This window comes from Micromesistius poutassou, assembly GCF_964030765.1.
Source record: "Micromesistius poutassou genome assembly, chromosome: 19".
NCBI classification, from domain to species: Eukaryota; Metazoa; Chordata; class Actinopteri; order Gadiformes; family Gadidae; genus Micromesistius; species Micromesistius poutassou.
This window is the reverse complement of record NC_140289.1, coordinates 2,625,032-2,633,938: the sequence shown is the minus strand read 5'-3', so window position 1 is coordinate 2,633,938 and position 8,907 is coordinate 2,625,032. Positions and strand designations below refer to the sequence as shown.

Below are 8,907 nucleotides of genomic sequence, written 5' to 3'. Positions count from 1 at the left end.
ATTATTACCAAAGTAAAGGCATGATGGTAATTTTTAGTCGGCTACCACAGATGAATGAAGCCGCAGTCAGTCAATTGTAGAAAATACACCACAGTTTTCACCGAAAAAGGCTGTACTTTCCCCTACCATCCTACGAAAAAAGGATTCGCCCGCCGCCAGGGGGCGGTAGCGGTACACCGTTTCGGAACCATCGGGTTACCAAAACATCAAATACTATGGTCTAATTAGGGACTACAGCATGATAAAGAATGTATAAACTGCATGTTATTGCATATTTTCCTGGTAAAGCCTTGTGATGAAATAAGAAAACTCCGTCCATCACGCCCTTCTGTGATGGATAAATACATTTTTTTTATTATCAATATCTGTATTTATCCATCACAGAAGGGCGTGCAAGGATAAATTACATATGTATGAGTCCTTATTTAATGTGTTTATATATGCACCATGGCTCACATCATGAAGTAGCCTACACAAATACAGCGCCCCCCCCAGTGGCCGCGGACGGAGAACTGGAAGCTGCCTACCGCCCCCTGGTGGCAAGGCCGGCGGTGAAGCTGCCCAACTTCTCCGGCGCTACGCAGCTGGAGCCATACCTGGCCCGGTTCAGGCTGGTAGAGTGGCACTACGGCTGGGGGGCCAGAGAGGCGGTCGTCCACCTCCTCCTGGCGTTGGAGGGGACGGCAGCACGGGTGCTGTTTGACCCGGACCAAGCCGACCAGCGAGACCTTCAGGCCCTGACCAGGGCACTGGAGAGGCGGTTCGGCGAGCCGGTCTTCAGTGACCAGAGCCGGGGCGTGGCTGACTACTCGCCGCCGCCAGGAGGAGGAGAGTCTGGGGGTCTACGCCGCTGATGTCCAGCTGTTGACCCGACGCGGCTACCCAGCTGCATACCCAGCGGCTGTCCGGGAGGACCTGGCGCTCGAGGCTTTCCTGCGGGGACTGGTGCCGGAGCTGGCTGCTGCAGCATGTCCGCCTCACCGGGCCCCAGATGTGTCTCTAGACGAGACAGAGCGGGCTGAGGTGGAGTTCTCCAGCCAGCAGCCGTCCGCGGCATCTCGATCACACCGTCCGGCGTACCGACGGTGAGGAGGGTCGGGAGACGGCTGAGGCGGCCCATGCGCTATGGCTTGCACGACAGGGCCGACCTCGAGCCGCAACATTGTCGGCAGCTGGGGCTGGTCTGCAGGACTGCGGGGGGGACGGGGCAGCGGGCCACCCATCCTCGTCCCAGCCGCCGGCGTGGCCGTCGACGGGCCAGACGGACCAGACGGAGGACAGTGGGGGATGGGGTCCCCGAACAGCGCTCCAGCGCCCCCCCCCCCCCCCCCCCCTACAGCAGAACCTGGTGGGGGCCCCGATGGAGGTGGTCCCCGACCACACCCCCCGGGCTACTGCTGACTCTGGGGTTCGGCAGAGGAGGGCCTCTGCCGACCGCTGCTGGAGACGGACTTCCCAACCCGGGAGCAAGGCTGTGCGGCAACGGGACCGCCACCAGCAGGGGCCGCGGCGGCGACGCCGGCCCCCTGAACACTCGGGTTGGGTGTTGGGGTCGTCGGGACGTCTGACCCCTACGGTGGGGGCTGTGCGGCGACCGTGGGCGTGGTCGCCGTGTTCCAGGTGCCGCAAGGGATCCTGGGACAATTGTGTTTAGGACACTTTAGTTATTTAGTCCGACACCGTGAGTGAGAGTGTTGTTCGTGTTGGTCAGGTGTGCCGTGTTTCTGTGTGTCAGGGTGTGTTCAAATAAAGGCAACTCCCGTAGCAGAGCGGTGTATGGGGTGCGTGAGTTGATTGACTGCTGAACCTGGGCTCCCGTCTCGTCCTTCCCGTGCTGCTCGCCACTATATATATGTTAACCTGTGCAGTACGGTACACAGTGGTATATATATATATATATATCACACCAGGCCTTGTGGCCTGGTGTGAGGAGAGCGCCCTCCTCCTAAATTTCACTAAGACCAAAGAACTTGTTGTGAGGGCCAAGGCTGGACAACCTACATGTCAGCCAGTTAAAAAAGGAGGCCAAGATGTTGAGATAGTCAGTAGTTTTAAATATCTTGGTATCATCTTAGATAGGAATTTGAATTTTATTGAACACACTGACCACATTTTCAAGAAAGCAACCCAGAGACTGTTTCTCTTAAGGAGACTTAACAGCTTTGAGGTCAGTAGGAAAGTGCTGAAGACGGTCTACACCAGTCTGCTGGAAAGCATAATCTCATACAACATCACATGTTGGTATGGGAACCTGGGGGCCAAAAGCAAAAGTAAACTTACAAAAATTATAAACACAGCTAGCAAAATCATACTGAACCCCCAGAGGCAGCTAGGAGAAATTTACATGACTCAGACTAGGAGGAAAGCCTCACAGATAGCCCAGGATCCTTTACACCCTCTAAATCATGCATTTGAAAGACTTCCATCAGAAAGGAGATTCAGGGTCCCTGTATCAACAAGAAACATTTTTAAGAAATCCTTTGTACCTACATCAATTGTCCTGCTAAACCAAATTAAACCAAATTAACGAATCAATCAGGATCAGGTGACTTTGATATTGAGAGCTGTTTATTTATTTTATTTTTCTTCATTATTGACTACTTATTTTACTCTTATTTATTAATTTATTTATTTATTCACCTGGATCTTTTTATGCTTCTTAACAGACGGGAAAGGTGTGGGAAGCTCTTGTGTGTCCTGTGTCTTGTGTGTTTTTGTGTATCCTATTGTGAATGACCACCATGTCTGTTTTTATCTTGTATGAGGCCAAAGATGAATTTCCACGGCAGTGGACAATAAAGATTTCAATTTCAATATATATATATACACACAGACACCACTGTGTACTGTAGTGCACAGGTTAACGGTACACGGTGGTGTGTGTATATGTATGTATATATATATATATATATATACACACACCACCGTGTACCGTAGTGGTAAAAAACACAATACACCTGGACGGTCTTATGAGGCTTTCCTTACGTAAGGTCACCGAGTAGTATTATCCTGCAATACTGCAGGATCATACTGCTGCAATACTGCAATACTTCAGTTTCAGCAACACACTCATATGCCCGCAGTTCTAGCACCTCTTTTTTTTTATTTTTTATTATCAAATACTTTGCTTTCCTATGATGCCAAAATAGGGTCCTTGAACTGTGGTCCTGAAACTGCAGCCTCCGGTATTGCAGGAACAGGCCTACTATTAATCACCACCTCAACTATGTTGCGACGAATATTTAACGTAGATAACGGCAATAAAACAGAACACTCACTTCCATCTTTCACTGGAGTGATGACGACGCCGGGTGCCCCCAGCATGATTTACAATGAGCAGCACAACACCTGGAAATGACTGGCCCAGTATTGTTCATGACGCTCTACAATGTTAACCTGAGTATAATGGGCTGACCTCATTCTTCCCGTGAGGCCAAAAAGTCCAAGCGAAAAATGGTTGTTCAGGCCTTCGTGCTGATGAGACAGCAATTCGCCCTGTTGATGAGCTAGGAGGAGACCTACTCAGTGTATTTAAGGGAAGCGATAGTGGTGAAGGGGAAAATAAGGAGAAAATGAAAGTCGTTCAAAACGAACTATGACGATCAGAGGATCTAGGAGAAAAGAGCGAGATACTTGTCGAGCGAAAACGACACCACAAGGAACAGTGTGTCCTATTCTAGAAATAGGGCCTGCTATACTGTCCAACGAAAATATAACATGTTATAATAGTGTTGAAATCTTTGTAGCCTATAGCTATACCAGAAAAATACAGTAAAATAAATACAGAAAAAATTATATAAATCATATCCAAATCCCATCCAATGGCGGCCCCCAGTGGTGACAAAGTGAACAACACGTCCTTCGAATAATGTAACAGTTTCAAAGTAACCCTTTTCCCTTGTATTTTTCCATTCTTATTTCTCCACAAATGCGTGTCTGGCTTTCTTATCTATACGCCATTATTTGAACAACCCCATACGTATTAACCTGTGATGATTTTGTGCCAATATTCTATATTATTATTGAAACACAAAATGTTGCTGGTGACTAGCCATTAAGACCTAGTTTTGTGATCTGAAATCTGAAACGTATTTTTTTCTCTATATTATTATTTTAGCATTGCAACATTTACATTAGAATAATAACTGATAAACATAGGGCCTATATACAACAATGTTCGGAAGAAACCTCAATCGAAACTGACAACAATACTCATTATATTTGGTTATACAGTGTTCACTTGTTTGATCAGGATAACACAACCTCTAAAGTCATGTTTAATTTTCCTCCCAGGGTCAAATGAGAGGTGCGGTGATTGGTGATGCCTCTGTGAAACAAATCTATTGCTATGGGATGGAAAAATGTGAAAGAAGAACAGCAGTCACACAAGCAGCAAGTCAGGTCATATATTATATACTTTTTATCCAAAGCCATGTGTCGCAGTGTGGAATGATTGATGACAGATGATCAATAAAACCAAGTTAATATAAAATAACATTCACATAAAATAACAATTTAACTATTTGAAATTGACGTGTGGATTGGTGTAAAGAAAAACACCATGGTATCAATTAATTTTTTAACATTTCAGTAAATGAAGAGTGAAGGGGTGCTGCTGAATATTCCTCAAACTAACGGAGCTTGACTAAGCCTGAGGGGAAGCTAGGCGTTCTCGCTTTACCAGCGCCTCTGGCTTAAGATGATCTTGTTATCAAACACACATCTCATTAAAAGGGCCAGACCTTTTCAATAGCAAACACACACAACTATCAATTTCTCCTCAGGCACAGTCAGAGTGGATTAGAGTGGATCCACTTTGTATCACGATTTCGATTGGTCTTGACAAAAGACATTTAGTGTGATGTCAGTGTGGTGATCCCAGCAGGCCTTATAGTGATTTATCAAACAGCACAGGGGCTTTCTTCCCTACTTCAAACCATGCATTTCCTTTTTGGCTCTCTCAACTGGATGTTATAAATGCACTCCTTTATCCACTGTGTGCTAACCATATAGATTGTACATGTATTCACCAAGAATAATACATGTTTAAAGATAGCACCATCACAAGATGAACTGACTACCAATATTCAACAGACTGCAAATGTTAGTGTTCTGGTTTCTCTTTTAATCAAAAGCCACCGGTGGAGCAAAATGACATAACACAGCCCACATACTACACAGGGAGTCCTGCTCATCGATTGGAACGACCCCGTCTAATGTAACATTGACACGCAGACAGCTGCCGGGGGGCTGAGTAATGATGTCCTCATCACAGAAGATTTGTATCAAGAAAGCATTTGACTTTGTCTGCACATGCACTGAAAGGCATCATGTCCCGAGAGGAAAAGTTAGATAACGGAAGAAAGCCACACCTGCACATTCATTCCCCCAGTCCTTAAGAAAAAGGCTGCATCTTTAGATGCATAACAACTGACGTCTTAGGGATGGAGGGCTGGGAGAGCATACAGAAGCCCTCCTTAATCAAACAGTCTGTATGCAATCAATTTGGGCAAAAGGGCATTAATTGTGCAAAACAATTGGAGTAGAACGTAATTTATGATGACTGTGTGTGATTTGGCAGTTTTAGACAGAGGTTTTTTATTTTTCACGAATCATAGATATATGTGTGTGTGTGTTTGCAGGCGGCAACATAAATTAAGACTAAGGTAATGCCGTGCAAATTAAAAATGTATACGTTTGAAATTCAAAGAAAGAGGGGGTGGGGGGGGGGGGGGGGGAAATGAAGGATTGAGAGAAAGAAAGGAAAGTATTTAAACAAGAAACTATACACACAAGTCTACATTTACATTCATGAAAAAGGCATATAACATGAGGGCAATGATATCACAGAATCCAACATAGAGGGATTATGGTTTGCATTATTTGTGAGTCAACCGCTACAGATTTGGTTGTTAATTTTTATGTACTCTACTGGCATTCTGTGCATCTGCCCAGAAGACGGTTGTTTACTGCAACCAATGTTTAATGAAAATCTCCAGGGAGGAAACCCATTCAGTGCTATAAGCCTCTTCATGTAAAATGTAATACCATAAAGACCAATACTAATCAATAGCACCCCCCTTGACTGATAACAATTATTTTATAAGGTCTACCATCTTTAAATATTAACGAGAAGCAGCCCGATCCATTAACAGAGGCAGAGTAGATGTATTATTTTCTTAATCACTGCTAGAGAAATGTAGCGTAAGCACTTGATTATCACCTAGTAAAACCTCCGCAAGCTAGCCTGTTTATCGTTGTTGGAATGAGCTATACAGATCGATTCTGAAGGGTAAAAGGCTCCTTGCTTATAAACCCATCCACACTACACAAACTAAAAACATTACTATTTATTTAAACTGAGCACAAGCCTATTTAAATGTTTTCACACAAAACAATAGTAATACACGCAACATAGATGAACGGCCGCAAGAAGTAATAATGAAATGTTGAACAAATACCAAACAAAGCACATTGCGTGCTTGTTTCAACACGAGTCAGAGTCAAAGTGTTTTATCTGTCATATGCACAATATAACCCAGGGTTATTCTGAACACTGAAATTCCTTGTGACATGGCACACTACAAATGAGTGGAAGGCACTAGCAAGAAGATATCTAACTATTATATCTAACTATTATAAGTCACAAAGGTAACTTTGTGACTGTTAATAATTTGATATCTTCTAAAGTAAATCAGGAAAGCTGAATGAGATCATGATCCTCTAGAGATGTTTATATTATTAAAGGAAGACAGTTCCACTATTATATATTCCACAGACAACTTCCAGAGACTTTATATAGTGTTGACACAACATTTTGATTTTTTTTAAAGCAGAACCAAGCTCTAACATCTCTAGTAGATTGGTTTCCATGAGATGACTCCCTGGGTTAACACATGGGCCGTTATCACAGATGTGTTATAGTAGGGGTACACAAAGGTGGACCTTATTAACTTAATTGTTTCTTAATTGTCTTAATTGTGTCTGTAGGCATGCCAGTGGTTGTAATTCACATCATGAGATACACCTCTGTGACACACATACAATTTCACTTCATCTGAGATTTCGATATTGCATGTTGTATTTTGTCTATTTTGTCTAAACATGCAAGCACAGACATACATGAATAAACTAGACATACATACAATAAAAGGCTGTGGCGAACAGAGCAGTTTTGAGCACTGATTTGAAATAATATTGTGATGAGGCTGACCTCAGATGTTCTGGAAGTTTCTTCCAGATAAAAACAGTTGGTGCAGTTGAACCACAGTCAGGAGTCTGTTTCTTAGACTAAATTTTAGAAGCTGCCAAAAGATTCTGAAGTGAAATGGTGTTCCACAGAGAAATTGTGACAAACTGAACATGAACTGAACTTGGTAGTTTACTTCCTAAAAATGACAATATGAAGCATGGATTTTCAGTCCCCTTTAAAGTACTTTGAAAGAACACACAAACACACACACACACACACACACACACACACACACACACACACAAACAAAACTGCCTTCCCATTCAATCACATTCAGATTATTCCATCTGTTTCTTATGGATCAATTATAGATTCAATTATGCACTGGCATTGTGCTCTAATCCACAACAAGACAAACAGAGGACTGCTTTGTGGTTCTGCAAGAGAATATTTGAATTATTATGTGCGGGTGGTAATTAGCAATTGCCTGCTTTGCCACAGAGGGACCAAGAGAATACTATTCTCATGCGTTTGAAATAATCATTACCAGAGCTGTTATGAGCCCCTTCCATTCTGCAGAGTCAGTGTCTAGTGTTTCATTCAACCGAATGCCACAATGGAGCGGAACACCATTATGACTATTATCACACGATTCTGTGTGGATGGTATTGATCGTGAGAGCAGCGGCAGCAGCATCCAGTGTGTGCTGCCACATGGATCCAAACACATCCCATTCAAAGCACTGGCGTCACGCTGAATGCATAAGTGAGCAGCAGCCTTTGAAATTACACCTGCACCCATTTGTGTTGTCCAGACGTGTTTGCCCTGTATTCTCCATCACTGCTTTTTTGACTATTTTGACCGCAAAAGCAGATGAAACTCTTTTTTATTTTGGTTAAGACAAAATCATTAGGTCTTGAATATCTTGCCAGGGATTAGGATAATAGAAGGGACCTTAAGTTTGGAACACCATAGTTGTCATATTCATAATACATATGAGAGCAAACACATGCAGTTTTATTATTGTTTTTTTATTAATTAGGGACATTTGTGTATTAGTTATTAATCCAAAGACATTTCCACTAAACCTAAACTCTTCCATAGGTCTTAACTTAACATAGGGGCGGGATAGTGTTATGGCTATGATGTTGTTGGACTCCCAGCCAAAAGGTACTGGGTTCGATCCCCAATGACAACAGTGTACCTATAGTAGGCATTCTAGAACAACATGCTTCATGCCCTCCCAGCCAGCTCACATGGAGAGACACATTCAATACCAAGTGGCTTTGGATGAAAGCGTCGGCTAAATGACTTAATCATTCAAAAAGTAAACTGAGGAAATTTATCGCAGTCAGTCAGTCAGTCCCTTACAGAATACCCAACCACTGGACCCAAGATAGCTGTATGCAAAACGCTAAGCTCATTGTTCTAGGGAACACTCTCAGAAAAACATCGCCCCCCCCCCCACCCAACCACCCCTTTCTGGTCTGCAGCCTACAGATCGTCACCCCCACCAACATCAAAGCGTGGGCCCCCCCAGCTTTGATACTGCGGCTTGAATCGTGCTCATCTTCAAGCGCTCGTCCCCCTTTCCCCCCCTTTTTATTTTTGTCGGTTCATGCAAATGCAGTCGGACGAAAAAACCAGCATCGCAGTAGGGGGTCGACTCTCAGAGGTGCATGATGACAAACGGAAGCTGTCTGAACACTGGGAAC

The 8,907-nt window shown here is 43.8% G+C and overlaps 1 pseudogene across 1 annotated transcript; it reads left to right on the top strand.

The window, feature by feature from the left end:
- Window positions 1-440: 440 nt before the first annotated feature.
- LOC311364249 lies at window positions 441-1,568 on the top strand (annotated as a pseudogene). Its single transcript has one exon. The product of its transcript is annotated as an uncharacterized misc_RNA (transcript).
- The last annotated feature ends 7,339 nt before the right edge of the window (window positions 1,569-8,907 follow it).